At 38.4% G+C, this 21,094-nt stretch overlaps 1 protein-coding gene across 9 annotated transcripts in view; it reads left to right on the forward strand.

Annotated features, from left to right (window-relative positions):
* PTPRM (protein tyrosine phosphatase receptor type M) overlaps positions 1–21,094 on the forward strand; it is a 726,112-nt gene that overhangs the window by 246,951 nt on the left and 458,067 nt on the right. The window lies entirely within an intron of this gene.

The raw sequence follows: 21,094 nt of genomic DNA on the forward strand, positions 1-21,094 counted from the left end.
TGCTCAGCAACTCTGACAATCAGCTGCTTAAATGGATATTTAAATGTGGCCTAACTTTAAACTCCCAAGTTTGAAAAGGACAGAGAATGGAAAAAGATAAATAGTGGTGTCCCCCAGGGGTCTGTACTGGGACCAGTCCTATTCAACATATTCATAAATTATCTTGAAAAAGGGGTAAATAGTGAGGTGTCAAAATTTGCAGATGATGCAAAACCACTCAAGATAGTTAAGTCCAAAACAGACTGCGAAGAGTTACAAAGGGACCTCACATAACTGGGTGACTGGGCAACAAAATGGCAGATGAAATTCAATGTTGATAAATGCAAAGTAGTACACACTGGAAAACATAATCCCATCTATACATATAAAATGATGGGGTCTAAATTAGCTGTTTCCACTCAAAAAAGAGATCTTGGTGTCATTGTGAATAGTTCTCTGAAAACATCCACTTATAGTGCAGCAGCAGTCAAAAAAGCTAACAATGTTGGGAATCATTAGGAAAGGGATAGGTAATAAGACAGAAAATATCATATTGCCTCTATATAAATCCATGGTACGCCCACATCTTGAATGCTGTGTGCAGATCTGGTTGCCCATCTCAAAAAAGATATATTGGAATTGGAAAAGGTACAGAGAAGGACAAGAAAAATGATTAGGCATATGGAACAGCGTCCATATGAGGAGAGATTAACAAGGCTGAGACTTTTCAGCTTGGAAAAGCAATGACTAAGGGGGGGATATAATAGAGGTCTATAAAATCATGACTAGGGTGGAGAAAGTAAATAAGGAAGTGTTTATTCCATCTCATAACACAAGAACTAGGGGTCACCAAAAGAAGTTAATAGGCAGCAGGTTTAAAACAAACAAAAGGAAGTATTTCTTCACACAACGCAGTCAATCTGTGGAACTCTTTCCAGAGGATGTTGTGAATGCCAAGATTATAACGGGTTAAAAAAAAGGACTGGATAAGTTCATGGAGGATAGATCCATCAATGGCTGTTAACCAGGATGGGCAGGGATGCAAAACCATGCTCTAAAGTGTCCTTTGCCTATCTGCCAGAAGCTAGGAATAGGCAATGGGGGATGGGATGCATCACTTGATGATTACCTGTTTGTTCATTCACTTTGAAGCACCTGGCCATTGTAGGAAGATGGCATACTGGGCTAGATTGACCATTGGTTAGACCCAGTATGGGTATTCTTACGTTCTTATCTGGTCAGAAAGGAATTCCCACAGAGTAGGTCAGAAGTTGTGCTAAGTATGTTTTTGCAGCATTTGTTCCCTATAAAAAATTTATTTTAAGAACTTTGCAAAAATTAAAGTTTCTCAGTACAGTAAAATAATAGAATCTCTTTAAAAATTGATATGTCTTTCCTCTGATTACATTCTTTAAACTATTAAAGCTGGGAAACAATGGATTTGCACCTATTCTCAGTATTAAAGTAGCTGTGCCTCGCAGTAACAGAGCGAAAATTACAGGAGACAATTAGAAATTGTTGTGTCATCATATTTTCAATTAATCAAACCAGCTGTGTATTAGATGCTGACAAAATAAGGAAACAAGATGAGATGAGAGATTAAAAACACGTAATGAAGTAGAGACTTCGTTAAAACTTAGTACTTACAGTTCTTTTGTTTGCCTTAAAAGGAATTTGTTTTCCAGTTTCAAGTTCCTGTTTCTAACACAAGCAGAAAAGCAGTCTGTGTGAAACAGACTGAGTATTTATTGAATTATGAAAAATAAGTGAGGCTGACAATTATTCACACAGGATTTTCATTTTCCTTTAATATTTGAATGTAGTCTGGTTTATTATGGCAGTGTTTTTCAAGTGACAATGTAATATTTTTTTTTTAAATTGTCTTGTTCTTCATCAGCATTTTTATACAACTTATTTTAGATTAGATGAAAAAGGCTTTTAAAATAACAAGGAAAAACCTACAGTATTTAGGAAGTTCCATTAACATGATTTATATTTACAGAAAATGAATGGAAGTATGATGGAATTATGCTTTAAATATCATAGTTCACTCAAACTTAATAGACTAAATTACAATCAGATGCAGTGAATATGAATCAGTTGGTAAACTATATTTTTAGTTGAATGGAAAAATACAAAACCATTATTTGATCAATCAGTGGTGCATAGAGTGCCTACTATTAAACTATTTTCTACATTACTTATGTTTTTATCGTTACCAGGATACAAGATTAAGCTTAACAAGGTCTGCTTGTGCATAGCAATTTGTGTGTCATATTAAAGGGATCTGAGATCCAAGTTATTGATTTGAAACAGCTGTTAATAATGAGTGACAAGCAGGTGCTATTAAAGAAAATGTGTATTGAAAACTTGCTGCACATACCATTGTTATGGTCAACCTTGAACTCTCTGGTGAAATCCATTACAAGGGGACAAATTAGTTGGCCACGAAAAAGGTTTCACACTATTCATCAGCAGTTTAACAGCCATTACTTAGAGAAATTGACAGTTTAAACTAAAACTTAAAATTCAAGCACAAGTTGTGATTTATATTTAATGAAGTTTGAAATTGTTTATTGGTGTTGTCAGACAACTGTTCAATGGCAGGATACCAGTCCATCCATCTTTAAAACCACAGGGGCTACTAAGAAATAGGAAAAATGCAAAGCTGTTTGTTGTTCTTGGACTCTCCTTGTCTCTAGTTATCCTGTGCCCATTTTAGAAAAAACATTTTAAGTACATTATAGGCTAGCAAAAGCTATTTAAAATGCCCTTTTTTCCAGATTTCCCCAAATCCCCACGTATTTCTTTTGAACCTAATATTTTACAACATCCGGGCTAATTAAGTATAGAATGGGTGAAATTTTCAAAAGTACCTAAGTACCATTTTCACCTACTCTACTTTGAAACGGAGCTAGATCAAAGTGCATTAAGGAACTGTCAGTTGGGTGCACATGGACAGTTAGTGTGTAGCCAATTGGGATGGGGTGGATTCACACCCCAGTTTTCCGTAAACTAAATATTTGTGTAGACGAGCCTGAAGTGTCATTGGTAGTCAATGTGACTTAGGTTCCCATATGCTTAAGTTGCCTCTGAAAATGGGATTTAGGTTTCTAAGACACTTAAGCGCTTTTGAAGATTTTTACCCTTGATCATGATACTATTTAGTTCTGGAAAGATTAAACTAGATGTGGAATTTAATGTTCCTACAACAGCTATGACTTAGGACCCGATTTCGGAAGCATCCCTGTTCAGGAAGGCTTTTTAGGCACATGCTTAATTTTAAGGCCCATTTGTGTTTAAGTCCCATATAAGTTAAATTAAGCATGTGTTTAAGTGCTTTTCTGAATAGCATGTTTCACATAATTAAATTCTTGCTTCAATTAGAGCTTTAGGTCTTGATTCATTTAAAAAAAAGGTTTTCACTACTGCTTTGCTGAACAGACTTCTTCAAAAATGAATATACATCTTTAGGGCTCATGAAGTGTGGCAAAGGAGTGGATTAATATCTTGCTGAATCATGTCCAGATTAATGTACTAAATGTGTTTTTCTCCAGCAAACTAGAACCATATAAATTGACATAGAATAATATGGTTGAGGAGTTGCATAGAGAATAAACCAATATGTAATCCCATAAGGTAGATACGTCCATATCTTCATGTAAACGGGTTAAATGATTTAGATTCTTTAAAAAAATATTTGTGTCATTAAGGATGGGCCCAAATTCATTCTCAATGAATTGGGGATTGAAACAAAAGCATAATAGGATAAGACTCTAAAGTACTCCTGCAATGGCTGGGAAAAATCTCCCAGAAAGATTTTTGGATGAGAAAACTCATGGCTTATCGGTACTCAGATGGCTTGTGAAAGTCTGGGATGTTGCTACAATGGTGTAAAGTATTATGTGAATAAACATATAGATAAAGTGACAGCCTGGACAGTGTTGATCATGTATGGTTTAGGAAATGACATAATCTCTGCTAGATAAGAACTTGTAACGTTTCATTGTACTGTAACGATTAAGGTATCTGAAGAAAAAAAGAACAAATAGTTACAGGGTCTCTTTTTTTCTGTTTACTTTTTATGGTGATGTTTTCTGTAAATAGATGTTTATAAAGTTTAGGGGTGACTTTTCAGATTGCTGTAGAGTCTGGAGTAGTTCACCTAACCTTATTTCATAACATAATATCCTCATCTATTAAATTAATTCTTATCTCTTTATATCCTATACTTAACTTTTTTCCATTGCATATTATAGCCTACATGCTGAACAACAACTAAATTTATATCTTTTTACGTGTGTCGTCTGGAAGATAGTACAGGAAATTGGGAATCTGAACTCTTGGTGTGTCTCCCCATTCCCCTTGTTGTTTTTCCTCTGCCCCATGAGAATACACACATAGAAGGCATCTTGTTCATGTAGTTCTGCACTTTCTGTTATATAGAAAGTGGTGCCCGCTGCTTTTGTGATAAAGGCGTCTGTGTATTGGGAAAGATATTTCAGAATGTGGGGTGGGCGGGACTTTAACCATGAATCCAGGGGCTACTTAGGCACCTGAAAACTCTAGACTTTTTTTTTTCTAAAGATAACTTAGAAATTAGCTCATAGAAGCACTGTATCTAATTCTTATTTATTTCATTCTCTTTTTTTAGATATATATATTAGACCCACTGAGCTCTAATACTCAAATCTTGTGTTCTCACATCTTGTGTCAAATCCCTTAAAGGTTACTAGTTAGGTTTAAAATTTTAATGTATATTCTTATCTTGAATACAACAATTGAAACAATTATAGAAAAATATCTCTCTCTCTCTCTCTCTCTCTCTCTCTCTCTCTCTCACTTTTTTGCTGTTCACCAAGCTTGGATTAGATCATTTAACTTTGAAAACATCCTACTAGGCTAAGGCCCCGTGAGTTTATACTCCAACTTCTTGGGCTTTAACAGACTAGAAACTAACCTTAAACAGGAGTGAAACGGACACTTTCAAATCACGTTCTCAATATTGCCAATCATGAATCAGGCTCCCCAAAAACCACGAGATTGGCTTTAAACTCATGAGATTATGTAAAAATAATAGATTTGGGTTTTTTTTATTTGCCTTCTGCTTTTTGAACCTTTAGGGTGTCCTGGAATCACATTTGGAAGCTTTCTCCACAGCCATGAGGGTTAGAAACTTCATTTCATTTTAACAGCACTGCTCTACCTCACCGAGGGGCTGTGAGGAGAAATAGGTTAGACCTTCTGAGGTGCTCAGAGAGTACAGTGATGGGGCCACATAAGTACCACAGGTAGAGTGGGAACTTCTCTATACCCACTGCTATCCCTTCCCCTGGTTTTGGTCTCTTCTTTTCACCTCCAAACCTCCCCCTTTTCTGAATGTAACCTTGGTTCAGAGGGCTTGGCTGTATTTTTCCTGAGTCCCCTGTGTTCACTCTAAAACCCCTCTTTCCCCCTCCTGCCAGGTAGTCCTGTTTTACAGGTTAGACTTCCAGATCCTTAATTGAATCACCCTGCCTCTGTTTGTAAACAAAATACTGACTCCCTGCCCCAGGGGCACCTCTCTGCTGCAGAACTTACATTTCACACTAATGCTGTGCTGTAGTTAAGAGCTCCACCCATGAGCTTGCACACCTCCTGTAAGAAACTCAGGGTGTGGGGGAGCTCCTCCCTCCCCCTCCCAAATGGTGCCCCAGGGTGCGACTCCTCACCTGGCTGTGGGCCTGGCTGCGGCTCTGCTTCTGCCCCCCAGCCTTGGCCGCTGGCTGCAGCTCCATTCTTGGCCTGGGGCTGAGGCTGGGTCGGGGGTGGGTTTGGGAACAGAGCCACACCTAGCCCTGGGCCCAGCTGCCAGGCCCCACTGCAGCCCTGCTTCTGCCCCCCACCCTCAGCCCCTGGCCGCGGCCCCCTTACCCCTGACTGTGACCCCACCCCCCGAGCCACTTCTCCACTCCTGGCCCTGGCTCTAGGGGTGCGGGGCATGGATAGGAGTAAGAGGAGCCTACCCATGAAAGTTTGAGGGCCACTGGTTAAGTTCTTCTCTACACATAAAAGTAGGATGATTGTGACATAAGCTCATAAGTCACTTAATTACTTTGGAAATTTTTATCCAATGAATCTTAATTACTGTTTGTAAAGTGTTTTTGAATTTTTGGAATTAAAACGCCATAAATTCCAACTGAATATTGAGTTCTATTAAGTAGTATAAAAGTTAGCTTAATTGGGAAAAATACTTTCACGCAGTAGTCTAGAAGAGTAATGCCTTTTTAAAAAAAGACTACACAGATGAATGTTACTAATTGTAGAACTATGTACATATCTAAACAATGTCTAACATAAACAACATATCTAAACTAAAACAATCTTGTTTGCAGTGTTGTTGTGGTCGTGTTGGTCCCAGGATATGAGAGACACAAGGTGGGTGACGTATTATTATTATTATTTTTTTGGACCAACTTCTGTTGATGAAAGAGACAAGGTTTTGAGCTATACAAAGCTGCTTTTCAGATCTGAGAGCTGAAGACTTTTTGGGTAATAAAACTGCCGTGGCTGGTCATATCAGCTGACTCAGGCTCGTGGGGCTTGGGCTGCAGGGCTATAAAATTGCACTGTAGTTGTTAGGGCTCAGGCTGGAGCCCAGGCTTTGGGAGTCTCCCTCTTTGTGGGGTCCAGAGCCTGGGCTCAGAAGGTCGACACTGCAATTATATAGCCCTGCGAGCCCGAGTCAGCTGACACTGGCTAGTGTCTGGTGTTCTAGTACAGTGTAGACATACACTCTGAAACACAAGAAGAACTCTGTGTAACGCAAAACTTTCTCCTTCATCAACAGAACTTGGTCCAATAAAAAATATTACCTCACCTATCTTGTCTTTAAAATAATCTTGACTTTTATATGTTAGCTTGGGGGAGGAAGGAGGGGAGGCTTAAAAATGAGTGTGCTCAGTGTATCAGAAAAAAGTGGTAATTTTGGTTCAAAGAGAAGCATTAATCATTATATTATAGTCAGGAAACTAACACTGATAAAACCTATTATAAATCTATGGAGCATGTTTTTATTCCACCTTATTTTTTGATAGATGGGGGAGATTTCTTGTGGGTTATCTTTGTTCAAAAGCATAAAAAAGGGAGTAAATTACTCGGTATCAGAATGGCCCCGGAGGCTAATATGCTTATAAAGTTACTGATATATCAAACAAGATTTTCAGAAGGCTTTGTATAGTTGTAGGATTTAGTGCCATACACAGTCATTGTATTTTGTTCCTATATTACAAGCCAGTGACAAACTGTCAGCTATTGAGTGCTTGTGGAAGTGGAATTCGAAAAATGGATGTCATTTTAATGTGCTATGTGTTGCAAATACTAATCTGAACAATGCCTTATTAGTAGTTTATACACCTGACAGTATTATGATGGCAGTCTGCCATTATCAGTAGTTGGGAAATTGGTAATTAGCCAAGTGACAGTAATCCTTCCATGGATACTATCAGCAGAAAGCATAATGACAGCCTGCTCCTGAATGAATAGTAACTTACTGCTGGGGTAGTTTGAAAACGTGAACAGTATATATAGATAAAATCATTAGTCAAATATTAACCCAGGAACCCTAAGCTGAAACAAAATTGAATTTCTACAAAAGTTGTAAAGCTCACTGTCTTCCTGCCTCAAGAAGCTTTTTGTATTAACCTCTGTGTTTAACAAAGCTTTCAGCCTGTCATTGGGAAGGGAGGGAAATAACAATAGCACTTAACCCCGTTCTTGAAGATGTCCCCTTTTAATAAGGATAACATGCAGCTTCATTCAAGGTTCTTTTGTTATTTCCCCAAAGATTGTACTATCTTCTGAGAAAGAGAGTTTACCTTGGGAGCTCACCTGGTACATGTTAAAAGCATTCTGTTTGATTTTCCTCCTGGGTGTATTGTTTAGTAAGTTCCTTGCTTGGATGGTTTCTTTTCTTTCTTTTTGTTTGTAAAGGCATTGTTATGATGAAGCAATGTATATGTGCAGCCAGTAGGAGAGAATGTGAGATGATGTAGCCTACGGTATTACCATTATGCAGCTGGTAGTCAGCTGTACAGTATTTATCCTTGAAACAGGTACTGGAGAGAAAACTGGTTCATGCTATAAAAGCAAAATATATGCTGATTAGTAAGGGAAAACCTTGGAAAAGATGGGCAGGAATTGTGCTTGCAGTTCTTATTGTGTGCAGTGTATAACCCACACAGGCCCTATAAGGATAAATGTGGGCCTGAGAGGCCAATCTTGCTACCTGGCTGCACTTGCACAGAGGTCAGGAAGGAATGAGAGTCAGATGAGAGGAGATCACTTAACTCCCAAGGGGCTGCACTTCAGAGTGGGCCAGGCTTAACTTAACTGATGATAAAGCCCAGCTGGGTGGTTAGTATAAAGAAAGGAAGTTGAAAGCAGAAAGGATTTGTAGGGAGAGAGTCTGTAATCATTCCCTGAGATGTAGTGATGAGAGGAGGAAGCCCAGGCAGGGAGAGTTAGCCCTGGGGACCTTGCTTGACTAGTGAAGGCAAGTGGCCAAGAGAGATGAAGCAGCTGTTGGGAGTAGAGGTGGGTGGGGGGTAAGGCTGCACAGCTCCCTGCCTGCACTGTGATATCTACAGCAAGCCAGTCTGCCTAAAGGCCAGGGCTTGTGCTTTGCTTTCTCTCTCAGGTCCATGGACAGTGTATTACCAGCAGTTACGAATTACCACACTGCTCTTTCTAAAGAAGCCCATTTATTCTAAAGGTAAAAGCATTAGAGAGAAAACATATAACATTAAAACAATAAATGTTCTTTTATGCATGCTAAAAGCTCACCAGAGATTACCCATCAGTCTTATGGTGCCCTATTAGACCAAGTCTTTCCAATCCTTTTGCAAAGGTTGAGGAGACCCTCCTTTGGACAAAAGGTTCTGCCCTTTTTTGCTGGATGAGAAAGAAGTCCCCATGTCAGGTTAAGCTTATCTTTTTATACCCAAAGCCCTTTATTTGTCTTCTAGTCTCTGAGAAACCCAGCTTGAACTGGTATATGCAGACGACTCTGGGGGTACTACCCTAGGGTTTTGTAGTCTCAATGATTCACCTTAATAACCTCCCACTTTTTAAAGCTTCTGTTGGAGCTGTGGTAACCCTCCCCCGTGGAACAGAACACGATAATTTTAACTATTCATAAATGTAATACTGTATGGTCTGCGAAGACTTAGCATGCGATTTCAATATCTGTCACAGTATACATCAAGCCCTAAATGGTGTAGGAGCCAGCTATCTTTGAGAAACTGCTTCTCCACCTTGTTTTCAATCATTGGCTGAGATCTCTTGGATTCTTACTACTGTCTGTTCCTGGAATTGTGCTGTTTAGGACTGTTGGCTAAACAGTATTGACAGGGCTGATATGTCAGTTTCTGGAGGGGTAGTGGGAAGAGGTAGATCGAGTATCTAGAGTACTATGTCCTGCTTTGAAGAGGTGGCAACTTTCTTGACCTTTGTGAAATCTCTAATGACATCATCACGTGGACTGCTTGCTATGTGACACTCTTCTGAAGCGGCTTGATATCTGAAGAACAGCGTTGCTGCAGGGGGAAGTTGAAGTCTATTAGCCAAACGAGAGACACATCAACTGCTCTGCAATCTCTCCAGTGGTATTTTTAGAATTAAGATTTTTTGATATCTGTCTTTCTCCTCCTGTTTCCCCATGCTAATGCTCTGCATTTCCTGCATCCTGGGTTTCTCCCCTGCCAAGGAGCCTAGAGTGCTGTGCTTTTCTTCCTCTATCGTGACTACACTGAGAAATGTTTAGAACTCTTCTGCCAAAGGTGTTAGAGTGCTGTGCACAACCACAGGTAGCAAAATGTACAGTGCGGAAATTTTCTTTCTTTCTGTAGGAGAGCTGAATGCACTATAGTCCAGGCTCTGTAATTACTGAGTTGGCTGGATTGGAATGATGTTTTGCAGAGCAGTCTTTTGTGCCCTATGAGAATCTCCGTATAGATACAGTAATTCCACACAGTGCAGCTCTCAAAGGTGCTAGTGTACTGACTAATTTCCTTGTATCCTTAGGAAATACACAGAGTTGTGTTGTCTAGATTTTGCATGGCAGGTTTATAGATTGCAAAATGCTTTATTTTTTCCACTGTTTCCCTCTCTTCCCCATTGCGAGTGCTGTCTTCAGTTCTAGGAGAGAGATTAAAGTTAAACAGGAGAAATTGGTACCCTTTGTTGTTTGTATAAAATCACTGTACTGAATTTTGATCATATGCTACATATTTTGGAGGTTCATGCTATATATTTTGGATACCATTTTCAAAGAATCAGTTGAGTATGCTTGCAGCATCACCTGTCAGCGCTTTCTGTGCCCCTAGAATATCTGTTGTCAAAAACCCTGCAGGAAGTGAGAAAATTACCTCTGGAAAAAAAGCATATCCATTTAATGAGAAAAATGATCTTACCTGAAAATTTTAAAGTTCATTTAAATGTAGAAATGTTACCGAGTGTATATATTGTTATACTGGCAGTGGTGTTAGTTTCCAGCAACTGTGCTTTGATGTGTTTGCAGTTGCAGACCTCTTGAAGCTGATGGGCATGCTAGCCACTTTTCATTAAATGAGGGAGCATTAGATGCTTCTTTTTTTAATGCTGCTGCTTTTTTTTTTTTTTTTTTTTTTGCCACCTGAAACAATAGCAGTCTCTGCCCAAAGCACTAGATCGTTTGGGAAGGCCTGGGCAAGAACTAATGCAGGTAGATTAAGAGGAGTTCCATATATTCATAGAGTTTCAGGCCGGAAGATATCAAGTAGTTTGACCTCTTTTGTATCACAGGCCATTAAATTTCACAGTTATCAATGTATTGAGCCCAATAACTTGCATTTTGGCTAAAGCATATCGTTCAAAAAAGCATCCAGTCTTGATCTGAAGACATCGAGATGGAGAAACTACCACTTCCCTTGGTTGGTAGTTCCAATGGTTAACCACCCTCACTGGTAAGAGCGTGCCTTATTCTTAATTTGTCTGGCTTCAGCTTCCATCATTTGGTTCTTGTTATGCCTTTCTCTGCTAGTTAAGAGCCCTTTAATCCCCTGCATTTTCTCCCCAGGAAAGTACTTATACAGTGAAATAAAATCACATCTCAGTGTTCTTTGTGATGAACTAAACAGATTGAACACTTTAAGTCTCTCACTTTAAGGCATTTTCTCCAGCCCTCATGTCTTTTCTGCACCCTCTCCCATTATTCAACATCCTTCTTAAAATGTGCAGACCAGAACTGTACACAGTATTCATCTCACTAATGCTCAGGTAAAATCACCTCCCAACTCCCCTTTGCTACTCACCTGTTTATATTAAGGATCACAGTGCCCTTTTTGGCACATCATCACAGTAGGAGTTCATGTTAAATTGCTTGTCCACTATGATCCTTTTCAGAGCCACTGCTTTCCCCATCCCCCATTGTGTAGGTATGGTCTGCATTCGTTGTTCCTAGATGTATAACTTTGCATTTGGCTGTATTAGAATGCATTTTGTTTCAGTGGGCACAGATTACCAAGTGATCTAGTGGTTCCATGTGACTGCCCTGTCCTCTATCATTCTGACAATCTTTGTGTTATCCGCAAATTTTATCAACAGTGATTTTATATTCACTTTCCAATCATTGATAAAAATGAACAGCTTGGGGTTGAGTACCAATCCTTTGCTTTTCCACTGGAAACATCCCTATTTGATAATGATTCCTATTGATTACTTTTTAAGGTCAGTCAGCTAACCAGTTCTTTATCCATTTAGCATGTGCTTTGCTGATATTATATAGTGCTAATTTTAATCAGAATGGCGTATAGTACCAAGTATGTGACAGCTACATGTGTAACCTCTATCAACCAAACCTGCAATCTCAAAGAATGAAAGCAGGTTTGTTTGTCAAGTCTTATTTTCCATATATAAATGTATAAATCCATGTATTAATACTAACGCTAAATGTTTTCTTAAGGCATCAATCTTATTGCAATCCTTCAAGATCATAAACATAAACATGATCTTGGAACCTCATTCTGCTCCTCAATACTACCCAGATTGAACTCTTGTAGAGGTATTGTACTTTCTATCACTTAGAATAAGCCTTCTGATGCCTATTATTGCCAATTAGCTCCCAACTCCACATTAAAAATTCATCTTTCTTTAACGAGACCCAGTAGTGTACTTTGAATTCAGAGTGGCAGTCCTCACAGTTTTTCTAGAATTCATTCCCTAAGTAAATTAGGAAATATTCCTCCTTTGCTTAAGCATCTTAGTCCAGACCTTAGGAGCACTGAGAGTCTCAGGGTACAGTAGTCATGCCTCCTGTACTTGAGATCTGCTAGATATCCACGTACCCTCAATACATAAGTTCACCAAGTTCTGCAGTCTTAGTATTACATCTTTTCTTTTGGCAGAAGTCTTCCTCCTGCCTTACTGCCCAGAGGAGGATAGAAGTAATGTTTCTATATAATCAACCTCATTTTTGGATGTCTACATTTAAAGGATGATCCTTCTTCTCACCCTGTAGGCACACTGCTGTGAAAATCACATTGTAATGGATCTGTGGCCCTTAACACGAAGAAGAATAGGAAGATATAGAATCATAGAAGATTAAGGTTGGAAGAGACCTTAGGAGGTCATCTAGTCCAGGACCAACACCAACTAAATCATCCCAGCCAGGGCTTTGTCAAGCCAGGCCTTAAAAACCTCTAAGGATGGAGATTTCACCACCTCCCTAGGTAACCCATTCCAGTGCTTCACCACCCTCCTAGTGAAATAGTTTTTCCTAATATCCAACCTAGACCTCCCCCACTGTAACATGAGGCCATTGCTCCTTGTTCTGTCATCTGCCACCACTGACAACGTGCTAGCTCCATCCTCTTTGGAACCCCCCTTCATGTAGTTTTCCCCGCTCCTCCCCAAAAATCCCCCATCACTCTTCTTTTTTGCAGACTACACAAACCCAGTTCCCTCAGCCTCTCCTCTTAAGTCATGTGCCCCAGCCCTCTGATCATTTTTGTTGCCCTCCACTGGACTCTCTCCAATTTGTCCACATCATTTCTGTAGAGGGGGGCCCAAAACTGGATGCAGTACTCCAGATGTGGCCTCACCAGTGCCGAATAGAGGGGAATAATCACTTCCTTATACCTGCTGGCAGTGCTCCTGCTAATGCAGTCCAATATGCCATTAGCCTTCTTGGCAACAAGGGCACATTGCTGACTCATATCCAGCTTCTCATCCACTGTAATCCCCAGGTCCTTTTCTGCAGAACTGCCGCTTAGCCAGTTGGTCCCCAGCCTGTAGCAGTGCATGGGATTCTTCCATCATAAGTGCAGGACTCTGCACTTGTCCTTGTTAAATCTCATCAGATTTCTTTTGCCCCAATCCTCTAGGTCACTCTGGACCCTATCCCACCCTCCAGCATATCTACCTCTCCCCCCAGTTTAGTGTCATCTGCAAACTTGCTGAGGGTGCAATCCATCCCATCAGCCAGATAATTAACGAAGATGTTGAACAAAATGACTCCTGCGGTACTCTGCTTGATACCGGCTGCCAAGTAGACATTGAGCCATTGATCACTACCCATTGAGCCTGACAATCTAGCCAGCTTTCTATCTACCTTATAGTCCATTCATCCAATCCTCACTTTTTTAACTTGCTGGCAAGAATACTGTGGGAGACCGTATCAAAAGCTTTGCTAAAGTCAAGATATATCACGTCCACTGCTTTCCCCATATCTACAGAGCCAGTTATCTCATCATAAAAAGCAATCAGGTTGGTCAGGCATGACTTGCCCTTGGTGAATCCATGTTGACTGTTCCTGATCACCTTCCTCTCCTCCAAGTGCTTCAAAATGGATTCCTTGAGGACCTGCTCCATGATTTTTCCAGGGACTGAGGTGAGGCTGACTGGTCTGTACTTCCCTGGATTCTCCTTCTTCCCTTTTTTAAAGATAGGCACTATATTTGCCTTTTTCCAATCGTCTGGGACCTCCCTGATCGCTGCGAATTTTCAAAGATAATGGCCAATGGCTCTGCAATCACATCAACCAATTACCTCAGCACTCTCGGATGCATTAGTTCTGGATCCCGGACTTGTGCATGTCCAGCTTTTCTAAATAGTCCTTAACCTGTTCTTTCACCACACACACGTCTGTGCTTACCTGAAAATTTCCTTTTTTTAAGTAATAAAGTCCACAAATCTAGTCCACCTTGCCAGCACCACATTTATTTAAAAAAGCTCTGTTCTGTTGTAACAAAGATCTTGACTTGAAATGCAGCAGTGAAGAAAGTTTTGGGTTTTAGAACAGTGTTTGTTTTTCCAGAACATTGTACATTGCACTGAACTGAAAGCCAACAAAAATCTAACCTACCAGCTTCTTGAATCTAACCTTTTCTAAATCCAGGTCTCTGACTTTACTTCTCTGCAATGCCACCAGGGATTGCAGACATTTTTATTAAAGATAATAATGAATAATTTTTATTACAAGTAAAGCTATGTATTTAATCAAATGAAACGATTTTATTCATGTAATAAGGTGATTTAATAACTTCCTACTCACCAGCCTGATCTAGACACTTCATAACAAAATATTTGAGTTGAAGTTCATATATGAAAAAGTATCTGAAGACCAGATCTATTTCTCAGTTGTATTTAACACTCTTCTTTTAAATATTGAGAGCCAAAATCATCATTCAATCATGCATGAAGAAATGATGCCCCAATATTTCACCTACTGTATTACCGGTTCAGTAAAATTACTTTTCCAGGGTAGATTTCATGTATTGTTATGGTCCAGAGGGAAAGCTGATCACTGTACAGGAGTCATGAAAAACCAACAAAGCAAATTTCTCCACTCTCTAGGCATTTTTTTTCTTGCGTGAAAAATGATGCTGCATTCAGTTTTATTGGATTTGACTTTCCAGATATAAAAACTGTCTTTCAACAAGTTGATGTGGCACTGTGAGAACTTGCAGAAGTGATTGAAAAATATCTCTTGTGCCATTTCCATCATTTTTGTAGGCGAGCATATTGCTATTCCAGTTGTCAGATTATTTAGTACAAACTAGACCCATTCACTGTTCTTGGGCCACTCCATCTTTTGGTCACACCTTTTTATGTAAGAAACTCAAGCAGAGCTTCTGCAAATATAATTTATTATTTATTATTTGGAATAGCTGGTGAAATAAAGATTACAGACAGGGTCTTTGCTTCCTTTGGTACTTCTCTCACCTAAAACTCTCATTGATGTTAATGAAAGTTACAGGGATGTTTTGTGTCTAGAATAGATGCTTTTGTTTGCTCTTTCTTTAGTTTTTGTTCTCTTTCATATCTTTCACCTTTTTGGAGGTAATATTTTGATGATTTTCATATGAAACACTAAACTTTTCAGTACTTAATGAAGTACCAATTACTTGCTGAATTACTGCTGAAGCATAAGCATGTTTTGGAAACAATTGTTGAACCACTGATTTATGTTTGTTTTTTTTAATTCATCCATTATTTAATTTATTTAGACTTTTATAATCAAAATGTTGACATGGATGAACAAAATACATGGGTGACTATATATACACTATATATATAAATAAAAGCAGTCTGATTTTTCACAGATGCTGAGCGCTCCTGTTGGCTTCAGTTGGAGTTGTCGGTGTTCAGTACCTCTGAAAAGCAGGGCACTTTCTTTACATATAGATGCCTAAATATGGATTTAGGTGTCTCGTACTAGAAACTCACGTTTAAGCTTTTTGACTTATATTACCAGAATAAACCTCATATTTAAACATGAGTATTACATCTAAGCAAATAATGTATTGTAAACCAAGCACTTCTGTAGTTGTTAGCACATTTGCAATGTTTTTCTACTAAAAATGCACATTGAGTATTATATTTTTCCCTTTGGGTAACCCAATAAATTTCGTATTTTCTTACAGGTAATCTCTTCTTAATAATGCATGTTTCTGTCTGGATGATACTGATGAGCAGTCACGTTAATTTAATGCAGTACCGTTCTCATATTGCATCTTCTGTATACTGTATAATATATGATAAACCTTTCTGTAGAGCTGAAATGCTCTCTCTTGCAAAGTATGCCATAATTTTTCATTCTTTGTAGCTGAGAAAGTCAAGAATGGTTTGCTTTTGCAGTCAAAACAGAGTGTTTATCCACTAATTTATCTAATTTATCCACATACACAATATTTATATAACCATCTGGCAGAGCAATATTTTAGCAATCAATGTAACAGATGAGAATAGTAAAAGTTGATAGAGAAAAAGAGAGAGAATTTCTACATGACTTACCTTTGAAGATAAGTTGATTAGGTTTTGAAAAGCTTCATAGAAAATATTTTAATGGATTCAATTTGCATTTGTCTTTCCTGTATACACTTTGTCTATGTTTTAAGAAAAATGTATTTAATGTTTTCTGTCCAAACCTTGCCGGTTTAATAGTATGAGATTATTCTCATGGGAGATGCAGGATTTAACTAGATATACTTATTAAGGACCAAACTCAGGTGCGTTGTCCATGGTTGTTCTTGCACTGATTTCAACGGAGTTGCTTCTGTTTACCCCTGATTTTGAATTTGTCCTATGCCATTTTTGCAACCATCAAAAGTGATCTTTTTTTCATATCAGAGAAGGTGCTGAAAAATTAGCACTGTACAATATCAATAACACACATCCTAATAAAGATAAAGACCAGCTAACTGACAGATCTCAAAAAGTAGTTGGCAATTGGGAATCATCAAATAGAGATGTTTCAGGGAGCGGGGGAAGGGGTTGCGGAGAGATTGGTACTAGGCCCAATGTTGTTCAACATTTTCATCAGTTATCTGGAAGCAAATATAAAATCTTTGCTGGTAACATTGGTGGATGACACACAGATTGGCAGAATAGTAAATAATGATGACAACAAGTGATCTGGATTGCTTGGTAAGCTGGGCCCATGCAAATAAAATACATTTTAATACTGCCAAATGCAGTCACATATCTAAGAACAAGGTCGTACCTACAGAATGGGGGTGTTATCCTGGCTCTGAAAGAGATTTCAGAGGTCATAGTTGACAAGCAGCTCAACATACAATCCTATTGTGATGCTGTGGCAAAAAGGGCTAATGTGATTGTTGGATAAATGGGGGAGTGGTGATTAGGAGTAGGGAGATGATTTTACTGCTGTATTTGCAAGTACATTGGCAAGACAAACGGGAATACTGTGTACGGTTGTGGTCTGCACATTTTAAAAAGGATGTTGAAAAATTGGAAAGAGTAAAGAAGACCGAGACAACAATGATTTGAGGTCTGGAGAAAATGCCTTACAGTGAGAGATCTAGAGTTCAATCTGTTTAGGTTATCAAAAACAACACTGAGAGGTGACTTGATTAGTGTACTTTCCAGGGGAGAAAATATTAAGTACTAAAGGTCTCTTTTTATCTAGCAGAGAAAAGCATAAGAACAACAGTCAGACAAATTCACATTAGAAATAAGGCATGCATTTTTAGCGGTTGGGTGATTACCCATTGGAACAAATTACTGAGGAAAGTGTTAAATTCTCCATCTCTTGATGTCTGCAGATCAAGACTGGGTGCCTTTCTGGAAGATGTGTTTTAGTCAAAAACAAGATATGCTTTAGTGAAACACAAGGTGTTTGGCTCAATACAGGGGGTAACTGAATGAAATGTAATGGCCTGTGTTGTACAGGAGGTCAAACTAGACAATCCTCATGTCCCTAAACTCTTTGAATCTATAAAAAGTTTGCACTGTGAGTGTATATACTGGTCCTTGAGCAGAAAGATGGCTTCACCTTCAAAGTTGTTGGTCATTAATACCTTCACAGGTGGGAAATCAAATAGTCCCATAAGACCCTTCTGAAGCAGGCTACCTGTCATGGCTCTATTGTACCACTTGTATTTCATTTCCTGAAACCATTAGTTTAATCAAAGTATTAAAAGGCTCAATTTACTTTACTCTCAGATACTTCTTGCCTCATGAATTAAAAAAATATACAAATGCCAAATATTTTCTAGATAAGCAGCTAAAACAGCTCATCTAAATATCATACTATAACTTAATTTAGTTTTCATTAAAGATTTACTTTTCTCATAAAGGGAATCACATCCCTTTTCTAAATGGAACCGATAGGATTTCTTCTGTTTATTGGGAAGTTCTTTGTTGCTTGCTTGTTTCCTTTTAAAAGTTGGGTCTCAAAAGTCTTTTTCACTATGTGTTGACAGTGTCTCTCTTTTCGTAGTCCACTGATGATTGATTGTTCATGTACTTCAAGTCATATATAACTCATCTATTCAGATTTTGGAAAACTAAGTGATTCTAATGTAGTCATATAAGACTTTTATGATTCATAATACTTGAATGTAGAAAACTGTGCCATGTTGTCACAAAAATGTTTGGATGTGCTTTTTAAATGATTTAAGAAAATAAGGATTCTTTTTCTCTGACACTGCAAATGTTAGAATAATGTGAAGATCCTCCTCAATTATTTGTTAATGCATCCCATAAACACTTTAAACATTGTTTTGCTGGTTAAAAGAAATTATAACCAGATTTTTTTTATTTAAAAGTGTAATACTTGGAATATGCACAAGTATAAGTTGAGCTTCATACTGTGTGTACTGGATTCTGACAGGATGAAAATTAATCACTAGATACTAGGAAAACAAAACTTGTCCTCCCCTCTATTTTTAAGCAACAGTCTAGCACACAATTTTCAAATGTAGCTGTTTTGTTTTCATAATTGACCATTTGTGGAGGGAGAGGTGTACTTTTTATTGTAACCCTTCCCTTCAGTGTTATCAACATGGAGAAAATGTGTTATAAAAAATTAGTAGAGCCTGCCTCTGTAGGTGCTTGCCTACTCATAATTCTTTACACATCAGCACTTCAGCCAATCAGCAAAGAACAGGAGCTGAAATCAAGATACTTGTGCATATTATGTGGTTATATGCATAAAAAAAGCAAAGAAACAAATTAAAAAACTCATAATACTAAACAAATCATGGTACATAAATATAAAAATGGTTGAGTGCTAAACAGTGGCTGTTCACCTGCCTTTGCACTCAGATGAGGGCAGGAGCCTTCTCCCTTCTGCTCCTTTGTGCAGAAGACAGCTATGTTCCCAGGTATTGTATTTCCTGAACCGAGGCACTGAAGAAATGTGTATTCCTGTAGATAGGGTGTGTGTATGTTACAAGCGCTACAGCAGCACAGTTGCTGCTATATCCCTGAGTAACGTAGCTTGGTTGACCTAAGTTTTCATCATTGGTACTGTTCCATTGCACACCAGCTGACAGAGGGAGGGAACACGTTATTAGTCCAGAAGCTAAAATAATTACTGCCCCTCAGTGTACTCCCACAGTGAGTCCAGAGGCATTCTACCTGTGTCCAGAGCAGGCAGATTTCTTCCTGTTAATGTGTTTGATGCAGGATTCCTCTCCTTCCGTAGCAATCGGCATGCACCCACCCTGCTGCAGCATTGATTATTAAGGCCACAGGATAGCCTAAAAATACTTCAGATGCCTGGATGTGTACATGAAAGGAATTAAATATAATGAAAACTGTGATTCACAAAAACAGATTTTTGATGGAAAAGCGTTAGGATTTTTTTTCTTCTGCTGAATCAGAAACAAATGAACAAGCTTCTCCATGAATATATGGACAGCCAATATTCAGAGTCCTGGGAAATTTAAATTTAAATTAATTAGAAATGATGGTATGGACCAAATCTTTGCTCACTTTAATCAGGCAAGAAATCCCAATGACTTCCATTCATGTTAATAAAGCAAACAAGCCTTGACCCAGTGTGTAAAAGTATTTACCATTACATGATCATATTATGCAATAGTAGTTTACAAGGAATCAATAATACATGATCAGTTCAGATCCTTCATTATCACAGCTTATTGTAGGTTTTATCAACTTTGGAAACTGGACTATTTTTGTCTAGGATAAAAATGATTTCAGGATTTTTGCTTCTTTAATAGTTTAACACAGCTAGAAAACCAGGTTCTTTAATCTTTATATCTATGTAAGACACATGGAAGATCTGGGGTAAAGTTTCTAAATGTGCTAAGTCCCATTTTCAAAAGATTACTTAAGGAGTCTGTCTCATTGAAATCAATGGAAATTAGGCTCCTAAATTCCTAAAATTGTTTCTAAAGATGTGATTTAGGCTCCTGATTTGCTTAGGCAAAATGAATCCTAGTTTATTTTTGTGAAATTACTTGATCATCCATTTACACCTCATAGTTTCAATGACGTATTCATTTTCATGTTTGGGGGCAACATAATGGAATTTGAATGAGCTTAAATGGTCTTCTGTCAGATTGTCCTCTACTCAGATTATTCATTCAATCATATTTGAAGTCCATCCTTGTAACAATAATATAAGTATTGGTAGACAAGCCTCCATGTAGGGTTTAAGTACTGATGAAATGAAGAATCTTTTTGCAGGGTGATTAAGATCATCTGAATGCTGTTTTAATCACTTTAGGAGTGCAACCTATACACTTTACTGATCTGTTATTTACTTGTTTGTTTTTTACAGTACTTGGAAATTCAAACACAAACCACTTTTTTTAAAGCTTAATTAGCATGTCTGATCTTTTCCTTTCTACAGTCTTTATAGGCCAGAAGTGTCACCTCGATGAAGGTGAAATTTCATCAGTCACAAAAGTGGTGGTGGTTAGAACAGGGGCCTGGAGTTCAGGAGATCTTTGGGCCTGATCATCCCGTCATTTGTGCATGCGTAATTCACCTTGACTGCAATGGGAGTCACATACCCACAAATGATGCAGTGACTGGGACACTGGATTCTATTCCTAACTTCCGTTGATTCATCATGTGGCCTTGGGCAAGTCATGTAGCCTTTCTGTGCCACTGCCTGTCAAATTAGGAAGATGATACTTACCATACTTCTGCAATACATACTACACTTGGAAAAGGTCCTTCAGATCCTTGAATGAAAGGCCTTGTATGAATGCTAAGTGCTATTATTAGACATAGAGCAGAATTGTTTTTTTCCATTTAAATATGGGATGATGGTGGCAGTAAACAGACAAAAACTGTGGCTGAGACTGTGGCTGTTTATTTT

The sequence above is a fragment of the Mauremys mutica genome, chromosome 2, assembly GCF_020497125.1.
Source record: "Mauremys mutica isolate MM-2020 ecotype Southern chromosome 2, ASM2049712v1, whole genome shotgun sequence".
Taxonomy (NCBI): Eukaryota; Metazoa; Chordata; order Testudines; family Geoemydidae; genus Mauremys; species Mauremys mutica.